Genomic DNA, 21,966 nt, shown 5'->3' on the forward strand with positions numbered 1-21,966 from the left:
ATGTTCAAATGAATATCAAGTCTTGGATATCTCCTTCTCCAATGTCTGTGCTATCAGGTAGGAGGAGGGAGCTAAACAGGAATGCAGTGGGATTATCACAAAGGTGAGAAGGGGTTTGGGACATCTCTCTGATGAGGAGAGACTGTGGGAGATGGGTCAGATCAGTTTGGAGAAGGTTTAGAGGGGATTTAATCAACCTATAAAAATATCCCGAGGGCAGGTGCCAAGGGGATGGTGCCAAACTCTGTCCAGAGATTCCCAGTGACAGGACAAGCAGTGATGGCCGTGAATTATCCAAGCACAACAAGTTCTACCTCAGCATGAGGAGCTTCTTCCCATGGAGGGTGGCAGAGCACTGGAGCAGCTGCCCAGGGAAGGGTTGGAGTCTCCCACTCTGGAAACCTCCCAAACCCACCTGGACGTGCCCCTGTGTCGCCAGGTGACCCTGCCTTGGCCAGGGGTGGGACAGAGGATCTCCAGAGCTCCCTCCCAACCCTAGGGACTCTGTGGTTCTGTGGATGAAGTCCCTCCAGCTTTGGAAATTTATTGCTGGGATAAGAACATCTTCTTGCTCCTTACAAAATGTCACTAATTCACAAATCTAAGGCTGTGCAAGAGTTAAAGGGTGAGAGACAGGCTGGGGGAGCTGGGGCTGTGAGAGGGACCCCAGAACCCCTCCCAGAGCCCAAAGGGGAACTCCTCCAAAGGACTTCATTGCTCACACCTCTCCTCAGGAAAAACCAGCCCATTATCATTCAAAATCTTGTTATAGACAATGATAAAACACACATCAAAGCAAAGAATTAGTTATCAGCATGTTCAAAATCTTACCAGAATAATCAGAGAATTAATATTGGTTCAGATCAAATTATTAGAATAAAACCAAAGAGTTGAATACTGTTACACAAATAATAACAACAACAACAACTGTTGGAACCCTAGCTGCTGAAAATTTTATGCTTTCTGTGTTGACAAGCACTGACCCCCAAAAGAACACTACTTTTAACCTGAAACCATAGAGAAAGCTTCCAAAATTAAATAATAAAACTAAGACTATGACTGCATAGTTGAAATAAAAATGTGTAATATCACACAGTAGAAAACATAAAGTTTTAAAATATAATAATATATATAAAACAAAAAATTCAGAACAAAAACTAATCCTTCTTCTCAAGTTAAAATAATATTATATAATTAAACAAAAAATCCACATTACAAACTACAAGTAGTTAATTAAGTTAAAAACAAAAATAATTTAAGTATAACTTCTTAATTAAACAGTTTATCCTTAAAAAACTATACAAAAATACAACTCAATTTTTAGTTTATTAAAATAAAATACTATAAAACTCACAATTTATAAAACTATAATATAAATAAAAACTAATAAACATCTAAATCTTAAAAAAAAACCATCTCATACATTTAATCCCAACCCTAACAAAAAAAAATTAACACTCCAGAACCACCACCACCACCAATAATAATAATGATTATGATAGTAATAATAATAATAACAAGAATAATAGTAATAATACAGCAACAGGAATTATAAGATTTAAAGCCATTCCATGGAGAAGTAGGATGTGATTTCCCACACATTCCCCACCAGCCTCCAGGGACAGACTTGGTATTTTCACATGTTTTCCAACAATTTTATCCAATTTTATCCACTTTTATCTTCCTTCATTGGTGTGAAGGTCCCTACCATAAATGAATTCACTGCACATGGTGCATTTTGCATAAGTTAAATATTTGGGATTTGTTACCTTTGTTACCTCTAAATCAATTTTGTCCAGCTCCAGTTGGAATACACAGCACAACATAAAACACCTACATCTGAGTGACATGCTAATAAAAAGAAATAAAAAATATGCTGTAACAGGGCTTTCAATGCTACCCCAACCTACCCTGTTAACCCCACAGGACACATTAAAAGCTCAGCACACAGTTTCAAGTTTGTTTTTTTTTTTTTTTTTTTCCTGATGGCCAAGTTTCCATTTAGAAGGATGTTGGCTTGCCTTTGTTTTCATTTCCAGAGTGCTTCATTAGGCTTACAAATGTTTAATTAAGTTTTATTAAATGCATTAAGCTGAGAGTAAGGAGCTGCACTTTGCACGCTGGGTGAAATGGACTCAGTGGAAAAAACCCATTATCAAGAGTGATCAAGATTGATCTGTGCATGCTTTGGCCAATTTGTAGCTAGAGGGAGGCTGATTTTTAGTTGCTGTTTATTTAAGGGAATGAATCATACAAGTAAAAATAAATCATTGTTTTGATTAGCCATTTTTTCTCTCTTTTTTTTTCTTTCTTTTTTTTTTTTTTTTTTATTTCCTTGTAGCAAATGTCTATTTTCCCTCTTAGAGACAGACTGCACTGGCTCCTTTAGAAAGTTCTGTTGTTTTGCCAGCTCAGGAATTTTACTGTAAGGCTGATGATACCAGATTTGTTTTAAAGTCCAGGTCTTGGAAAGCTGTCATGGAGTGAGTCTTCATTATGTGCACACAAAAAGCTTGATATCCTCAAGGCTAGAAATAATTGGTGATATAATGGGAATATTGTGGGGAATAGCTTTCCAGGTGGCATGTCCCATACCAGGCTTGAGCTGAAAGAAAAATCCAAAGAGTTTTAAGCTGCCAAAGCCATCTGATATATAAAAGTTTCTGATAAATAAAACCTCCAGTTTCTGTGGCTGACAAAAATCTTCTCACTGTCCTTGCCCTGGGTAAAACTGACATCTATGGGTGAAAGTCCTTGCCTGGAAAAATTAAAAACAATACATTAACTTAAACAAACACTAAATTACAATGCAATCTCCTGCTTTTTAAGATTCCAACATTGTTGTTTTAAGCCAGATTGTTGTTTTTCTTATCATTCTTGTTATGTATAATTTATGCTAATATATATTCCTGATTACTGGTGTTTTTTTTTACTTGGAAGCTTACAACTAATCAAAGAGCTATTGCTATCCTTGGCTGAGCTTTAATTTTTGAACTCAAAAAGCTGTATCTGCTACATCTTGGCTCCTTGAGAAGATACTTGTTTTGGAAAAGAGTAAACTCTTCACTCAACATAGCCACTATTTTTGTCTTAGCTCATATATGCTTTGTGCTAATTGGAACAGAAACTTAATTTGAATTAATTATTGCATCAACTGAGCACCGAATGTGCACCAAAGAGAACAACTATTTCATTTGTTAATGAAACTCTACCATATCCTTGCTTTGAAAATAAACTAAGAATGAGGAAGGAATTGGGAAGAACAGCCCTGAGATATCCAATGGAGAGCAGAAGGGGAGAAGGTGTTCCAGATTCCCCTGCAGGGTTTGGGGAGACCCCAGTGGGGCAGACACCCACAGTGAAAGCCTCAAGTTGTATCAGGAAGGGTCAGGCTGAGATCAGGGAAAGGTTCTTCCCCAGAGGGTGCTGGCACTGCCCAGGCTCCCCAGGGAATGGGCACAGCCCCAAGGCTGCCAGAGCTCCAGGAGAGTTTGGACAATGCTCCCAGGGATGCACAGGGTGGGATTGTTGGGGTGTTTGGGCAGGGCAGTTGGACTGGATGATCCTGTGGGTCCCTTCCAGCTCAGGATATTCTATGATTCTGTGAAAACTATAATTAATCAACAGGTAACTTTGCCAGAAGGCTTAATTCTAGTCATAGAATAATCCGAGAATCATGGAATCATTTAGGTTTGGGAAATGCCCATCCCTGAAATCTTCCCATCTGACGTGGCTCAGTGTCACAGCTCTCCAGTGGCAGAGAAGGGAAGGGTGAACCAGGTGAAATAACCCTGTGGCTGCTCAGAACCTCCTCTCAAGGCTTGCTCTTCATGGCCCAGACTGAGACACATTTGAAAGGAATGATGGATTTGTCTTTTCAAACAAGCTGTGGGTCTGCTGGTAGATAAAACCAGCACTGCAAGATAAAAGAAACAATGGGGAGGATTCCATTGATTGATGAATGGAAAAAGATATTTGCCTTTATAAACCAACAGTAGGTTGGCTGATATATGAAACTGCATATTGAAAGATGAGAGAAACAATGCCCCCTGGTCTCTCCCTGTATTTGAATAAAGTAAAAGGACTCCTCTGTCTCATTTCTGGACATAAACCTCTGGTGTTTGTGGGTTAATTTTCCTGACACATTCACAGAACCTCGGGGCAGAACTCTCATGAGCACTTGGCATTGTGTTGAACCCTGTGCTGAAGCAGTTGCTTACATGGCTTTTAACCACCACTGGTAAGAATTTGTACTCAGAGTAGGGGTGGCTGGACAGAAGCTAAATAAGAACCTGGGCAGAGCTCAGCTCTTACCTCCTCCCCTGACATCACAGGGATAAAATTTAACCCCTTATGTGACAGATGCATTTGTGTATCAAGACTACAAAGCCTGTTTGCCACGTAAAATGTATTTGTTTTTGGTTTCTAGATGATCAGTTACAGTTGATCAACCCTACAACCAGTAATACAGACTTTGGGGGACTTTTGCATTGTGCTCCTGGGCTTATAAACATTTCTGCTGCATGACATTGTTTGAAAACACAAAAACAAGTTTACACAGTGCACCTCCACCCAAAAAATTCAAGAATTACATAATTTGCAAGTTATATAAGGCAGGACATATATGGGCTTTATACATGAAATATGTATATGTCTCCTATCTCTTACCTTACATCTTACATCTTGCATCCTACCATTATGAAGACATTTCCAGGTAGCTGACACTAGAGCTAAACAGCAGGTATTAAATTATTATTTCTTCATCTTTGTTGGTTTTTTCTCAGGCATTCTCAGATGAACATTTTTAGCTCCCAAAACAGTTGGGATCTTAACCTGAGGGCTATGAACACCCAGGAATGAACTAGAAGTTTCCATCAGGTTCCAAATTGTGCTGAAGGTGTGTGAGAGGGTCAGAATGGATGGGAGACAGCTCTGCTTGTGAATGTTGCTGCTTTTATGGCTGCTGCACTTGGAACAAGCACACAGAACTCCTCTGCTGCAGCTGAAGGCTGGGGGACCTGCACACCAGCACTTCCAGGCTTTCACAGGCACTGAATTCAAATTCCAAGGAAGAGCCTCTCACTTTCCTCTTCCTCTGTGAATCACTGAGCACCATTTCAGCCTGCAAGCCTGGCTTGAAAGAACCTGCATTAATTACTACTCATCAGCCTTAAATATGGTGACAGCTCCTGTTGGCAGCACTGTTCATTTTGTGACCACCTTTTCAGCTCTGCTGTCAAATGGAGGTTTCTTTTCTCCTTTCCAAGAAAACAACCTTTCTCTGTGACCAGCTGCTGAGAACAAGCCTCTTCTCCCTCCCCTCCCCTCCCCAGTCCTGAACATGCCATCCTTATTTCCTTGCCAAGGAAATTCTGTCCTTAAAAATAGGGGCCAGGCTGAAGTTATAGATATCAAATTTTAGGCTGCTCAATAGAGAGAAAGTCTATTCTGCCTCTCTGGTTTTCCTCTTGATAGATATTGTGATCCACCTGTCAAAATGCTCTAAATTTCCCGTGACTGTCTGTGGTTTCCCTCTCTACAGAAATATTTCTTGTTGCAAAGGTTTGTTTGGAACTAACAACCTACATCCTGTGAAAATCCTTTCTGATGGAGATGCTATTTAGTAATATTTTTATTATTTCTTTAGTAATCTAAGTCTAAATCTTTCTCTAGTAATCTAAGTGAAAAGAGAGCTTGGAAAGCTATAAAGCAAATAGTCTATTACCATCTCTTTTTCATTAAAAAAAAAAAAAAGTTAAACTTTCCCAATTTTCAAATAATAACACTCAAAACTCTATCAATATAGCTGAAGAAGAGTAATTATTGCCTGAGGGAAAAAAACCCCAAACAAACCAAACCCAATCCCTGAATAAACACCTCTGAAAAGGAAGAAACAAAGATTGTTAGAGAATTAAAATGTTTCAGAGTCTAAACAGTAGAACCCACAACCATAAACACAATTCAGTGTAAATTGCTTCACTTACACAATAAACCCTGAGTCATTAAAGTGAGAGAAGATTTAGGGGAGAAGGAAGGAAGGAAGGAAGGAAGGAAGGAAGGAAGGAAGGAAGGAAGGAAGGAAGGAAGGAAGGAAGGAAGGAAGGAAGGAAGGAAGGAAGGAAGGAAGGAAGGAAGGAAGGAAGGAAGGAAGGAAGGAAGGAAGGAAGGAAGGAAGGAAGGAAGGAAGGAAGGAAGGAAGGAAGGAAGGAAGGAAGGAAGGAAGGAAGGAAGGAAGGAAGGAAGGAAGGAAGGAAGGAAGGAAGGAAGGAAGGAAGGAAGGAAGGAAGGAATCAGAGAAAGCTCTTTTAAAACAAACAGGGCATATTAATATTCTCTTCCTCTACTTATCTGCATGGGTACAGTCACAGATGTGAGAAAACAACAGGATAATTTTTTACATTTTGAAACCTTAAGCCTCTGTTCTAAACATCCTGTGCAATTAAAGATAACCCAGTAGAACTTCCAGAGACTCAAACTTCTTTAATGGGTAAATTTAATTTCCTAAATAATGATGCAGAGATCAGAATTACAGACCAATTCCATGTCAAGAGCAACTGGGACAAGGAAGGATACTTATATGAGACCAATTGCCCTTCTTTTTCCTTTTGTTGGCAGTAATGTCCAACAGTCAGAGTACATAATTTGACACGTTCTACTTCGTTTAAGTTTCTATGAGTTTCTGCACTTGCTTAATATTTTCAGCTAGTCTATCCCTTGTTTTTGTCCTAAAAATCCTTCACATAGAAGTATGAGCAGGAATCCCCGCCATGTGTCATTGCTTGGCAGCAAAACCAGAAAACAAAATCCATTCACAGGGAAAAACAATGAAGCAGCAGAAGACACCTTTATTCTGCAGTACTTTTATTGTAATGTGCTTCTGTTGAGAAGACTGAGAATTTAATTTGGGCTTTACTACAATGCTGCATCATTAACTTCCAAACACCTCTAGAGCTTTTCTATTTCTCTGATTCTATTCTTTAACCTGGAATTAGACTGCCTTAGCCTTGAGTTCAGGTGCAGTGAATACTTCAGTCTCATGAAGCTGTTCTACACATCTTCCTTTAGATAAATTTATTTTTCATTCTCTCTTCTTTTCTTAATTTTTTTTTTATTTCTCAACTGTCTGAGATTAAATCAGCTGTACTAATTTTTATTTTCACATCTGAACAATTAGCAGAGGACTGAAGGAAGATGCCATTTGACAGCTTTGTGAATAACAGATGGTTAACTGAGAACAGAAATAAATTTTCGGGATGTCTTCAATTCTTCTCCATTCTAATTTGGTGAAGATCTTGCACCTCAATAGTCTTAACCCCCTATATAATTTTGTGAAACCTAGTTTTTGCTGGGAGAGGTTTGGTTTTCATTTCATCTTCTCCACCACCAGTTGTTTTTACCAGTACTATTACAAGGACCTCATAAAACTTTCAGTGAGAAGGGCTGTCAAAACAGACAGAACTCCATGAGATATTTAGCTTTCAATGAAATGGATTTTTGTACTGCAAACCACTTTTTTTTCTGACTGGCCTTGGTGAATGATAACAAGTGTGATGGGTCTCTTATGTGGGAAGATTTAGGAGAGTGTATCTGTCACATGTATATTCACCTCAGTAACTCCTTGTTCTTGTAGTAACAAGAATTTCTTATTCTCTCACCAGGCTCTACATCATCACCTGAAATGGAAGCTGGGTGTCAATGCCAAACTCGAATCAATAAAGAGCTGAAGTACCTGTAGTGGTGCCAGAGGTAATGTTTCAATTAATGTTTCAGAATTAATGTCTGCTTCATTTCCAGGAAGTCCAGAGGGGTACGTAATGGACCCATTTTGTGCTATTTAAATAGGGTGAGAAAAACGTTGCTTCTCTAATTTGAATTACACAACTGCAGGAGGATTTGGGTAGGACAAGCACCACCCTAAGTCAGTTTGATGATGTGAAGAGTAGTGAAAAGAGCAGTCCCTCTTTATTCTCTTTTGAAACAAGGCAGAAAAGCAAAGGAAAATATTGTGCCTTCACTGTGGTACCACCAGCACCACAAAAGATTTGCTGCAAATTCAACCTAAAAGTAGTCACTGCCCCTGGTGAATTGTTGGAACTCTCCAGCTGATCTGCTCTCAAGGTCAGGAGTATTTGGAGTATTTGGCATCTAGCATCCAAATCAGTTGGAGAGAGGGAGAATTTTTGAAAACTTCTGGATATGTCCAAGTCCGTGATGGTGTCTACAAAAGCCTGGGCCCTGTGAGCTCTATAATCGAAGCTATAATCAAATCATGGAATTCTGGAATGGTTTGGGTTGGAAGGGACCTTAAAGCCCATCCAGTGCCACCCCCTGCCATGGACAGGGACACCTTCCACCAGCCCAGGGTGCTCCAAGCCCGTTCCAGCTCTGGCCTCACAGTCCTGCAGTTGTTTTTGTAGGAATATTAAAAAGTGTCTGTAGAGGATGGAGAGGGAGCTTTTCTTCCAGCATGGTTGGAAGCACTGCTATTACTTGGTGATTTCTTCCTTTGTGAACACAGGAATGCAGTGATTGTTTGCCTGATGCCTGATGGTGGTTTTGTCAATACAGAGCTCTCACTTGCCAACAACTAAGAAAGTATCTCATTAACTCTTTTCTTTTTTTTCCAGTGCTATTAAACATATTTGATTCTCTCTGCTGTCCTGTTAAGCCAAGTAGCAGGAGGGCTCCTCATTACCTCATTCATTGTTTAGTAACAAAGCCTTGCAGGAGCCCAAATGAGTGGCTGTGTGTCACAAGTGTCGCTGTTGTTCCAGCAGAGCCCCTTGTCACAGCAAACCACCGCACGTGCGAGCAGCACACTGGGGCTGCCACTGTGACATTCAGCCCTGGCAGCTGCTGGAGCTCGGAAATTCAATACAGCCCATTGTAAAGTCACCACAAAGGAAGCAAATGGATCTGCAGTGCAAGAACTTCTCTGCAATTTCATATTGATTCATAATGAAGGCTGTTCATTAACATCAGAACATTGTGCGTTTCTTTAAGTTTTTAGAGTTCATTTTTTGAGATCTTATGTATTTCTGAAGAAGTCACAAGTGGTTTCAGTGCTGTAGCATCCCTCAGAGTTTCTCAGCCTCTCATTGCTCTGGGCCTAAAACCATTACAAACAAAATGGTTGTTTTCTCAGATATTTATATTCCATAAAAGAAAAGAAAAAAAAAAAACCAAAAAACAAAAACCTCAGGGAAATTATTTTATATAATCTGAAAAGAATCCCAACAAACTATTCAAAAGGTAACAGAGTCCACCACTGCAAGAACAGCACATAGGCAGAATATTCTTGTTGAGATTGATTTCCCTTCTAAATCTGTTGGGAATAGATGCCAAAGCCTGGCATGCCAGTGGTTGATGTGGGATCATGCAGAAGACACAGAGACATTTGTTAGGAGAATTATTTTGCATGAAGCATTTCCCTGGGCACAGGAAGCTTTATTAAGGACCCAACCTAAACCAAGGTTTCCTTTCAAGACCTGCAGGACATGGAAGATTTGAAATTAAATCAATCAGTTGGTACCTGCAATTCATGTTATTAACTTTCAGAATCCAGTGAGGGGAGGAAGAATGATCTGCATGTTCCTCACCCAATGCCAATATTTGTACAAGCTAGGCTGGAATTCAGCTCAGTCCCACAACAACTTCACGCTCAGAATCCACATCAGGCCAGCAGAATTTCTTCACTTTTCTGCTGCTGCCATTGATGCCAGAATGTGGCCACAAGCACTTTTAGGAAACTCAGTTATGAGGTAGCTCTGCTGTAGTTTGCAGCCTACAAGGCAATAAATGTTTCCTCCAGAACACCTTATAAATTCTAACTCTCACAAATAACAACATTATCACTGCTCGATGGGGGAAGGCTAATAAATTTTAACAATAACCAAAGCAAAAAGGATGCCCTAAAACACAAGCAAATGAACTGTTTCAACAGAGCTGGATGAAAAACAAGAAAATATTAAGAAGGATAAAACCAGAACAGTGCAGTACTTAAAAATTTCGGTTACTTCAATCCTCCAAGAGCCAATAGGCTTCCAAGTTGTGTCAATTTTATGAGAATAGAAATGCAGCAGATCCCACCATATACATGAAAATGCAGTATTGGATAAAAAAATTGACAGTTAAATACCAAGGATACTTAATCACATGTAAAAGGGAAAGATTTGGTGATTTGAAAGCTTAAGAATAATTTGGTGCTTCAAAATATCTAAATATACACAGTACCTCATGCTACATTAAATCAAACCCACTGCAATGTACCCCCACTGCCAAAAAAAATGAATTATTGAGACCTCTTGGGAGAGCTAAGGCTTATCCAAAATCTGCCAACAAACATGCATTAACTGTCCCACAGAGTCTGCTATTGCCAGCAGGGCATGGCACTATTCTAATGAAATGCATGGAGGGGTAAACAATACTTTTTTTTGGCTTGTTGTATGTTGTCTCTAAAGATTTATCTCCGTGCTTGTCCATTTTTGTGCATTGTAGAAGGTCATAAAGCCCAGCACATCCAGAGTGACAGAAAATGGGGCTGCTGGAACACCAGTTCATCCCATTTTCTTCCAGCAAGGCAGCACTAACTATCCAAATGCAGTTGCTGGCAGAGGTTGGTCAGTCTGCTTTGCTCTCACAGAACTTCAGGGCCTGAAGCCTCCTGCATAATTTATTCTAGTGCTTCCCAACTCTTACATTAACTAACCAAACATGGTTTTAATACCAAGTTGTGTCACAAAGAGATTATGGTTTAAGCCACAGGTTTCTACTTTCTTCACAATGGACAGGAAAGTGAATAATTTCCTTTCTCTTTGAAGTTTGTTACACAGACCATGGTTTTCCTTCCAGAGTAAATATGCAGGAGAAAGTTACAGAGAATTAATGATCTCGTAGTCCCTCTAAGGACTTTGAAATAATCCAGGTAGCTCTCACTAAATTAATTATTGGATTTTCCCTAATTAAAAATTGTTCATAAGAAATGGCTCCCAACAACAGAAGGGAACCTTGACATGCCTGGAGAAAAACTGTGCCTGCACCTTCAGTGTTTGATCACCAAAGTAGAGTTTAGAGGAGTATTTAAAAGGCCTCACAAAAGCCAAAACAAAGGTGCTCTGCAGGTGTAATAAATTTATTGATCCCAGTTAGTTGAGACAAATTTCCTTAACTTGTGGCTAAAAATGTGCTTTTTTCTCACACTGCAAGATCTGAAATTATTTGCACATAGTGCAGGCTGCCACTCCTTTTTTGTCCTAGCCTCATTGCCTGTTTCAGTGTTCTGAGCACAATTTCTTTAGGAATTCTTGATTTTGTGTGTGGTCAGCTTTTGCTGAGTCCCTTGGCAAGGAAAAGGGGGAAAAGTGGGAAGGAAGAGGCTGAAGTGACCCCAAGACTGCCAAAGCTCCAGGAGGGTTTGGAAAACACTCCCAGGGATGCACAGGGTAGGATTTTTGGGATGTCTGGGTGGGGTCTGAGGTTGGTCTCCATCATCCTGGTTTGGAGGGTTTGGACAATGCACCCAAGGATGCCCAGGGTGGGATTTTTGGGGTGTCTGGACAGGGACAGGGGTTGGATTCCATCATCCTGGTTGCTCCCTGCTAGCTTGGAATATTCTGCGATTCTATCTTATGATTCTAAAACTTTTCTTTAGCTCAGGTTGTGAAAGGAGTGCTGTGGTGCAATTCTCTGGAGCTGTAACCACTCAAATTATGGGCAGAGTGAGTGCTCTGCTCCCACTAAAAAATGGGAATCTGCTCTCAGTGTTTTTGTTCAACCTGAAACAAGGCTGGAGCAGCATGGCACTGGGAGTGTAATGATGTCTGCATTTGACTGTTCTAACTTGGAGAGAAGATTAAATATACAGATAAAGATGGAACTAGTTTCTCTGTAGTAGCCAGAATAGATGTATTTATTTGAATTGAGAGGGTGCATTGCCTTTTTATGTAAATGTTCATACTTCTGACATGAAATAAGAAATATTTTAGAGAAATTTACATTAATAACACTTTAAATTTTTCTATGTTCACTGTTAATTGAAGTACTTGGTGTAAGTGCTGTATAATTGACAAAAGCTTATTTTTTTGCTTTAGCTATGCAACCTTTCCTCTAAAGCATGAAAAAGATATCTAAAGAGACCAAAAAGCCATGAAGTTAAAGAATTACATTTCTTCTTCAGTTTCAGGAGAGTTAAATTTTCTTCTGGATGTTTAAAACAGAAACTTTCAGGCTAAGAGTAGTGAATGAATTTCTATCATTGGGTGTGAAAAGGAAGGAAAGGAGCCAAAAATACTGAAAAAAGTTTGCCAAGTCTTCTGAAGATGTGAGGCACAGCTACAATTTAGATTGTTCACGATCATTGTTCTGGCTGAATAAACCCCAATTTAAGTTTATTACCCAGCTCAACTAGAGCAGTCCTTTGTGAATCAGCACGAGTTTGCAGAAGCATCAACAGCACAAAAGTAAACCCTTACTGATACTCCATTCCTCTCTGTAAAGAAAGTGGTGGTGATTTTTCTTCATACAAGTCATTTGATATTCTAAAAAATAACATCAGTAATCATAAGGTATTTTTTCCTGCCAATTCTCTGTATAAATGTGCATATTGAATGTGTTTATTAACAGTACAGATGAAAAAATAAAGTTCTCAGTCTCCAGTACGACCCTACTAAAAGCCATTCAGTTATTGGAGTAGGGTTAGTAACGCTTTTACAAATGTGTAAATCTCTGTTTGATGTTCAAATTCTTCCTGAATTATTTCTGTCCTACAAAACATTGTAGGACTTGGTCACAGTAAACATCAAATTAACAAGTTGTGACTTCCCTAAAAGTTGGTGGCTACCAGTTCTAATCAGGAGCTTCCACAGTTCCATGTGAACAGAAGTTCTCTGTTTACTAAAGAAATAAAATTCATGTTAAAAATCCCCTTTGAAAGCAAATGTATATTTGCTGGATATCTCTCTCCTCTTCTAAAAAGAGTCTGATGAAAAAATATCTGAGTGCTGTGAGAAGACGTTCCTGCAGAACTGTAAGATGTAAATTTTTGTGCACCATCAAATTGCCAAAAGCTGTCATTGGAGGAAAATATTATTTTAACAAGTGGCATTTCATTTTCAACTGATTTAAGCAATGGCTTTAGAAAAATGTTTAGAAAAGTATTGTGAACTTGCATATACATTTTATATTCCATCATGATTGTTCAGCAAGTAGCAAGATAGTAAAAACGATATATCAGAATAATGTAGTAACAGTGCTGGAATGAATGGCTCAGACTGTGGCATATTGAATATATTGTGTGTTTCAGATGAACATAGATACAAAAAGATGCTCTTGTCAGTGCAGGAGCAATTTTTTGCTATTTGATAAATATATATATATTGACTCTTTATATCATACTTTGCCATTAAGGTCTCAGTATGCACAGATACTATATTATCACATACTCTAAAAAAAATAAAAATTAGAAAACAGTTAAATTACAGAATAATACAAAAAATAGCCTATTTTCAACCAGAACTTATTCAGAGCTGCCTAGCCATGGGAGTTTCATTTTGAAAAGAATATTTTAGCAAGATCTTTCATCCCATCTGAAGTAATTTATTTTCCAGTGAGAATTTGTAGGAAATTACATTCTGAGCAGTGTCTGTAATTCCTATGCACAAGTGATCTACAGGAGCTGCTGAGTTTTGTGTGCTGGAATTCAGTCTGCCTCAGGGCATTGTTTTGCAGAGCTGCTGCTCTATGTTTTGGGTTAGACACATCCTGAAATATATGAAAATGCATTCAGAACTTTTAGGTTTCTTGGTTGAAAGAGAACCTTTCAACTTTTTTAAATGCTGCACATCTAGATTAACAAGTGGTACAGGTATTATGCTTTAGGCCTGATTGAAAATACTTCTAAGTCAATAGGAGTCATTTCATTGACTGTAAGTGGGGTTGTAACAACCACCAGGCAAAAGTAATGGACCTTGAATTGAATATGCTCATTGTTTCTTTTTTTTTTTATCACTAGATAACTTTCACTCACTGTATTTTTCTGTTCATTTCCCTGTGTCCTATCATTGCATCCTGACTGTTTGCCTTCCATTCCTCCAGGTTTCATTGGGATTTTTGCTGATGCATGACTGGTATATTTTTTTGCCTTTTTATTTTTTTCTTTCCCTTTATAAATAATGTCCTATGATTTATGAGTAACTCAAGGAAAGAAAACTTCTCACTCTTGCTTTCCTGGTTTAGAAGGCTGATAAAGGTAAAGAAAGAATAATGGAGGCTACATGGTAGGTAACAGAAACTCGTTGTGAACAGAAACATGTTTAAAATTAATATCACAGAAACACAGAATATCCTGAGTTTTAAGAATCATCAAGTCTAACTCCTGTCCCTGCACAGACACCTCAACAATCCCATCCTGTGCCTGAGAGTGTTGTCCTTTCCAACCTGGAAATGTCAGTAATTCTCTATTTATAATATCTAATATCATAATATCTATTAATTATCCATTATCTATTACCTATTAATTATCTATGATATGCAATTATTTATTAACTGACTCAGTGCAAAGTTATCTTGTTAAGAAAGGAAACCAATGGCAGAATATTTAACTGCAGAATAAAATTTAAAATTATTCTAGTAAGGAATATGAGGATTTTTAAAATTTTTACATTCTTTTTCTTTTCTTTGGGCCTTTATGTTGAAGAGGACATTCAATCAGCAGCAGGACAGTAATTTCTGACTAAGAAATTTATCTGGGATGAGCTGGGATGCCCCACACTCCCAGTGTGGGTGTTGGCTCATGGTGCTTCTTTGCAGCCTCCTTGTTGTGCCAACAGATCTCTGTTCAATGAGTTAGTGGTTTCTACTTGTTTGGGGGTTTTTTTGGTTTGTTTGTTTGTTTTCTGATTTTTAAAAGAATTTCTATATTTAAATGCAAGTGAGTGTTTCATTCACATCAAGGGATAAAATAAAAAATCCCAGCAAAAAAATGCAGAGCCTCTCATTACATTTAGAAATGGAGACTCTTTACATGAGTAAAGAAAAGGAGACGAAGTGTTTCCCTCTGCTGTCACTTAAAAAATCTCTCCTCAGAAACAAGTAAATATTTTTTTTAAAAACTGAAAATATGCTGCTTTAAAATGAGACTTTCTCCTGTCTCCTGCTTAACTTTTCTGTTTCAAATGTTTTGCCCCATTTTTTCTCTTTCCAAGGAAACCGAAATACTTTTTTCAGAAAGACAAAGAAATTAGAATTCCATTTACAGGTGTAAATGGGCTTACCTGGGTTACTGAGGTACTTTTACAAAGTAATGTGAAATGCACATGAAAGAACCACTGTAAAGGTAATAGTCACTGTAAAGGCTGCGAATTTAAAGACACAAATGGTCAGGCACATACAAATTAGGGCTCAGAAATGACTCAGAAATGAGCTGTTCCTGTGCTGCCACCTAAACCTCATTGGGTACCTTCAAAATCAGTGAAAATGGCTTGTGCTAACACCAAATACCAGAAAGGCTTTAGAGGTTCTGGATTCCCCTTGAGGGCCTCCAATTCTTACAGGTTCAGCCAGAGCTGTGTTTCTGCTGGGGAACCGAGCTCTCTGCTGGATTCAGACTCTCCTGCCTGGTTTCCATTTCACAAGCTCTGCTGTCTAACAGAAACCTGGTTTAGCCAGAGCCTGGCTCAGTGCTGTGTTCTGGGTCTAGGATGAGAGCAGTGTTATCCCACACTGATGGTTTGGTTGTTCCTGAGCAGGGCTGACACTGACTCCAGGAGTTTTTGGCTTCTCCTGCTGCTCTGCCAGCAACAAGTTGGCTGTGGGTGCAGGAGAAGCTGGAGGGGACAGGGCCAGGAGAGCTGATCCAAGCTGCTGGAGGGTTATTCCATACTGGATAACATCCTGGATGAACAATAAAGGGGGGAGCTGCAGCCACCACTCATCTGGGCATGGATCAGTGGGTAATGAGGGACTGCACTGAGCAGCACTTTGGGTATTCTTTTTTCTTCATTATTATTGCCCCTACGTTTTCTTTCAAACCATCATTTTCTCAAGCCAGGAGTTTTTTCTGCTTCTCTCCCTGATCCCACTGAAGTGGGAATGAGTGAGTGGTTGTAATGTTTAGCTGCCTGCCAGGTAAACCACAACACCCAATATGGGGTATGAAGTGTTGAGATAATGATAAATCTGACCACAGCATGTTAGAAAAACCCCACATTTTTGTAATAATTCATTATAATATTTTAATAGTTACTGGTCACAATATTTAATTATTTGGTCTCAGACTTGCTGTGCTCATTCCCAGAGTTGTGGTGTGTAGCACCTCACCTCCTGTGAATGTTCCCTGTTGTGCTGTTTGCCATCTCTGGGGGCTGGATTAAGGTTATTACTTTTGTGTACTGTGTAGCACTGGCTCATGATATGATAAAATTACTGGTTGTGACACTAATCTGGTATTTGTACTCAGCATTACCATCAGCTCTGCAGTTCAGGAAATATCTCTTGGAAACTATTCATAGTTTCTCTCTTTACCTTTTCTCCTCAGTGCCAGTCCATGGGGAAGTCAAGGGAGGACACTTCCACCCTTTCACCTTTCCTTTCTTGATGGAATGGCTCTTGAAAATTTTGGATATACTTGGGATGTTGAACCAGCACATTCCTATTGCTGTTCTTCCTGATTCTGTACACCTGATCATCATCCTCCAGTAAACTGTGGGCAGACAAAAAGGTTTCACCTATAATCCATGTGGGACAACAGGGCCAGCAGCCTGCAGCTACAAGGTAGGGAACCAAGCAGCTGGGATCCCTTTCTAGGGAATGGGGCAATGACAAAGTGATGGGAAAGGAGCACAAGCCACAGCCTCTGGAGGTGACTTCTGACAGGTGTGAAGGAAGTCCTTTTCCTTTTCCTTTTCCTTTTCCTTTTCCTTTTCCTTTTCCTTTTCCTTTTCCTTTTCCTTTTCCTTTTCCTTTTCCTTTTCCTTTTCCTTTTCCTTTTCCTTTTCCTTTTCCTTTTCCTTTTCCTTTCCTTCTCCTTCTCATCTTCCCTTTTCCTTCCCCTCTTTCCCTCCCCCTTCCCCTCTTCTCCTTCCCCTCTTCCTCTTCATCAAAACCTTCTTTATCTCAGCCCAGGAGTTTTACCTTTTTTTCTGATTCTCTCCCTGACCCTACTGGGGGGAATGAATAAAAAAACGAATGAACAGCTCTGTGGGGTTTAGCTGCCTGCAGGTTAAACCACCACATGAAATATTGCTACTTTTTGTAGGAACAATGCCTTTGGTTGTTACAATATTTAATATTGATATAACAAGATTGTACAGACCTTATTCAAAACAATCAACATATTTAAAATGCCAGAAAGTTTTTGAGGATAAACATTTGAATTCCATTCCTGATTTCATACTTCTTCTGCTAAGAGGAACTTGAAGCATTTTTACAGAACTTTAACTTCAGTTTCTCTCATTGTAGTACCAGTCTGATTTTTTTTTTCCTGCAAAATCAGGATCTTCATGAAAACCATACCAAACAAACTCTGAATCAAATTTTCTTATAGGAGAAAAAATAATAAAAAAAAATAATTTCTTGCCTGGATCCCAGCTTAACAGTGATAGCACTTTCCTTGATATATATGTACAATTGCATTTTCTAATGCAGGACCAGGCAAATATTGATCTCTTACCCTAAATAAAATTCAATGGTATTTTCATCAAATGGAACACCTATAAACTAAGACACTGCATTAAATTGGATAACCATTAACAACTCACCCTTTCCCAGCCACATTCTTTTTTCCTACTGTTATTTTCTAGCAGAGATGCACTTGACATCTCTCTTGTTTGACATACTTATGCTGGGAAAACCTTCAAGCATATCTCAAGCCAGAAAGGCACTAGGGGGTGTTCCCTGAGCAAAGCACAACTGGAAAGAAAATTAATAACCTTTCTTTAGATGAATGCAAGAGAGGACAAGAATTAAATATTTTTCAGTGAAACAGATATAAAGGAGTGATACAATGCTTTTCTACTGTTCAAGGACCTTTAAATAGCCAATATATTTATTGCTCAGCAAAAGCCAAAGCAAGTAGTTCACTGCCTTGAAAACAAAACTTCACAGGCACTGGCACAAACTGAAATTCCCTCACAAACTCAGCCTATGGCTCCAGTTGAGACAAAGTGCCAATTGACTTAAAAAGCAAATAAAAAATGCTCTTACCCCTATGTTCAGTATAAGAAGGAGCAATATTTTACAAGGTCTGTTAAAGTAGCTCCTGGTTCCTGGTGCAATATTTCTGACATCTGTTATTTCAACGTGATGTTTCCATTGGCACTCTAGCCCTTCAGCCAGCCATGAAAAACTGAAAAATGACTTCGTGCAATCGAAATGACAAATACAGATCTACAGGATCAGCCTTCAGCAAGAGTCAATGATCATAAATCCCATGTTTCCATTGTTTTCTTGAAAAATTTATGATGTAGTTTGGCTTGCTTTTCAAATGAATGCTGAACACATCGTCAGCAGAAGGATTCCAGAGCTCTGTAAGCAAAAACCCCTGGGGTTTTTTAGATCCTGAAGATTTGAACCAGTAGGAAGGTTTGGAGCTTTACAGGAGTGTGTTGGACAGAATTTTTTTACTTTATTTAGGTTTTCTATTAAGTTTTTAGTGGGCTTTAGTTATTTATGATTTATTCTGTACATTTTGAAACAAACTTCTAGAAGTGGCTGCTGAACCAGAGTTGTGTCATTCAACCCAATGTGGAGGTTTTAAATCACCAATATTTTAGGACTTTTACACCAAAAAAAGCAGGAAGGAAATATGAATATGAAAGTAAGATAGGATTTTCCTTTGATAGGAAAAGGGGAAAAAATACACCACCAATAGAATGAGGAATATTTCTAGATTCATTTCATAATCATATTCATAATCCATGTAAACCAAATTTTAAATTTCCCCATGGATGAAATAGAAACAATGATATTTTGTCTGTCAGGAAGGAAGGAAGGAAGGAAGGAAGGAAGGAAGGAAGGAAGGAAGGAAGGAAGGAAGGAAGGAAGGAAGGAAGGAAGGAAGGAAGGAAGGAAGGAAGGAAGGAAGGAAGGAAGGAAGGAAGGAAGGAAGGAAGGAAGGAAGGAAGGAAGGAAGGAAGGAAGGAAGGAAGGAAATTATAACTGCAAACAAAATTGACCAGCTTAGAATAAAATAGTGGAATAAAACCCATGCCTGTTTCCTAGGGTTCCTAGGTTTCCTAGGAAACCCTTTGTCCTAGGTTTCCTAGGGGGTTAGGGAAGCACTGATTCTGCTTTTCCCATCTCTTTAAATACTGGAATTTTTAAAAATGGTAGACACTACAAAGAGTAATGTGTACATAGGTGGTGGCTTTACTTCTATGCACGAAAACCACCCAAAATAATAAGATCAGAAATGCTAAAGAAATGACAACAGTAATAAAACAACTTATTTCCCACTGTGAACTCGTAGGGCCCTTTAAAAACTTTTTTAAATCTTGGCAGATTCAATTCTATCCCTCTCTCAAAAGCAGTGAAAAAAAATACACTGCTTAAAACTTTCTGGTGATTTGTATGAGCAAGGAAAATGCAGAAATATTGTTGTTCAGAAATGTGTAGGCAGAAAAGTCATCATCCTGGTAGCTGGAAAGTTGGATTTGCTGAGGGCTCTGAAATCCTGCTAAGCTTATTTCTTGTCAAGAAAGAATATTAAAACCAAAAGAAGGATCAGTAACTGTGCTGGAGAAAATATTGGTCCTCAGCAGCAGCAGAAAGCCAAGAACACACTAGTGAAGCACTGAAAGAAAATTTACAACTAGGGAAAAAACTTATCTAAGAAAGTCACACAAAAATTGAACAGAAACTACAGTTATTAGGAAACATTTTTAACCACGCTTGCTCTGCAAATGTATTTTGTCAAGATACATCCTGGAAATGAGTTGTCTGATCAAGGTTAGAACCCCAAAATTCCTAGGAATTCTCTGTTTGAAGAAGGAGGATGAAGCAGTAGGTAGAGATCTCAAAAAAACCCCAGGAATTATTTTTGAGTGACTTGGCACCACTTTTAAGCATATCATGAATTAAATCTACTTATGTCTATATAAGTCACTTGTTTTAATGAATGTGATGTCTAATGGGGCACTTGGGTTTGGTGCAACTTGTTTTATATTAAAAAAGTGACAACATGCTTGTTTTATATTAAAAAAGTGCCAACAAGCAACAAACAGACTAAATTTGGAAGAAATGGGATTTCTTTTAGGGAATCAAATACTGTGTGAAGCTTGAACATGGAAATGTAAAAAAATAACACTTTCAGATTATTGAAACTTTCACGCTCGCACATCTCTCTGTGGCCTGTGAATTCTAAATCCAGAATGCAATTTTTCAGCTGATTATCTCTTTAGGCACCTAAAATGAAGTTTAATCCTTTTTACTTCATTCTGTATTGCATCAGTTTCATGGGAATGTGTGGAAGAATGAAACCTAGAAGGGGTCCTACAGGGAGTCCTTCAGAAGTTTTCCCATTATGGGACAGGATGGTTAAATACGGTTTTTCTTTTAGATTATTTTTTCCCCTTTTCTAACATTTAATAATATGTAATAAGTATGGAATGCATTATATTGCATAGATATATTTTTCCCCTGTCTATTCTTGCACATGTAATTTCGAAATACCTTTACAAGTTCTCTTCATTTAATTCAATGTAAATTAGAAATGCAAACGATTATACTAAGGCTTACAGTTAACATAAATATTTAATTTAACCCTTATTTTTTAACTAGCTGGTGCATACCACCAGATAGGATTTTACATAACAGCTGATGTGACCTTTCATTCCCCCCCGATCTGTAAACCTAAAATAATCTATTTTCATGCCATAAGCACATATTCCCTGAGTCTGTGTATGTGCAGACCACTTGTCTCAGTGACCAATTAGAGGTGGGCACATTTTGGGGTGCCTTCACTGACTCATGGCAGGAGATATGCTGATATATTCCTGAATTAAACATGACTGAGCTGCATATCTGGGTTGGTGGGCAATAACCAGAGAAAGCTGATTCTGGTGGTGTCATTAGAACTCACACAAGAACTTGCAAGGTCACAGCTTTATTAAAAAATTATACAGCTAACAACTAAAGCAATTGGAAAGAGGGTGATCAGAGCAGCACAGAGGAAAAGCTGCCTTCATCAAATAGTGCTGGTCTTTGATATCAAACCCTCTGAACAGACTTTAATTAGGTGCTGAGATTGAAATCTGTGCTCTTTGGAGGGTTGGTGGTGACACGTTCACAGCTGTTTGTGCGGAGCACACATGGACACACAGACTGGTGGCCAGAGAGGCCATGGGAATAGCTGCCAATCAAGCCCTTGGTTACCAGTTCCAAGTGTGGAATATGGCTGTCAGCTTTCGAAATAAATGGGAATTTATGTCCCAATCCCCCTGGTGCTTCTGGAGTGGGATGATTCAAATTAAGTGGGACAGCCAGTAGGTGAAGGAGCAGACAAGGAAGATGGAAAGAGACTCTTTACAAGGCCCTGGAGTGACAGGACAAGGGGGAATGGCTTTAAACTGAAGGAGGGCAGGGTTAGATGGGATATTAGGAGGAAATTCCTCCCTGTGAGGGAGGGCAGGGCCTGGCACAGGGTGCCCAGAGAAGCTGTGGCTGCCCCTGGATCCCTGGAAGTGTCCAAGGCCAGGTTGAACAGGCCTTGGAGGAACCTGGGATAGTGGAAGGTGTCCCTGCCCATGGCAGGGGTGGCACTGCATGAGATTTAAGGTCCCTTCCAACCTAAATGATTCTGGGATTCTGTGATTTATGTGCAGATCCCACTGGTGCTCCTGAGAGGGGCTGAGCTGAAGGCAGGCTGGGATGTTTCCTATGGCTGGGGACCACAGTCCAGCCCTGTGATCCAGCTGAGCCGAGCTGTGGAGTCTCAGGTCCCTGAAAGCTGCCTTTGGATACAGCAATCTATTT

At 39.1% G+C, this 21,966-nt stretch overlaps 1 long non-coding RNA gene across 1 annotated transcript; it reads right to left on the reverse strand.

Moving 5' to 3' along the window:
* Positions 1-1,988: 1,988 nt before the first annotated feature.
* LOC135304866 (uncharacterized) lies at positions 1,989-8,816 on the reverse strand. Its single transcript, XR_010366092.1, has 3 exons — positions 8,491-8,816; positions 7,656-7,729; positions 1,989-2,758 (listed from the first exon to the last, which is right to left on the reverse strand). It is a non-coding gene; the product is annotated as an uncharacterized LOC135304866 (long non-coding RNA).
* Positions 8,817-21,966: the final 13,150 nt, after the last annotated feature.

Source organism: Passer domesticus, chromosome 7, assembly GCF_036417665.1.
Source record: "Passer domesticus isolate bPasDom1 chromosome 7, bPasDom1.hap1, whole genome shotgun sequence".
Lineage (NCBI taxonomy): Eukaryota > Metazoa > Chordata > Aves > Passeriformes > Passeridae > Passer > Passer domesticus.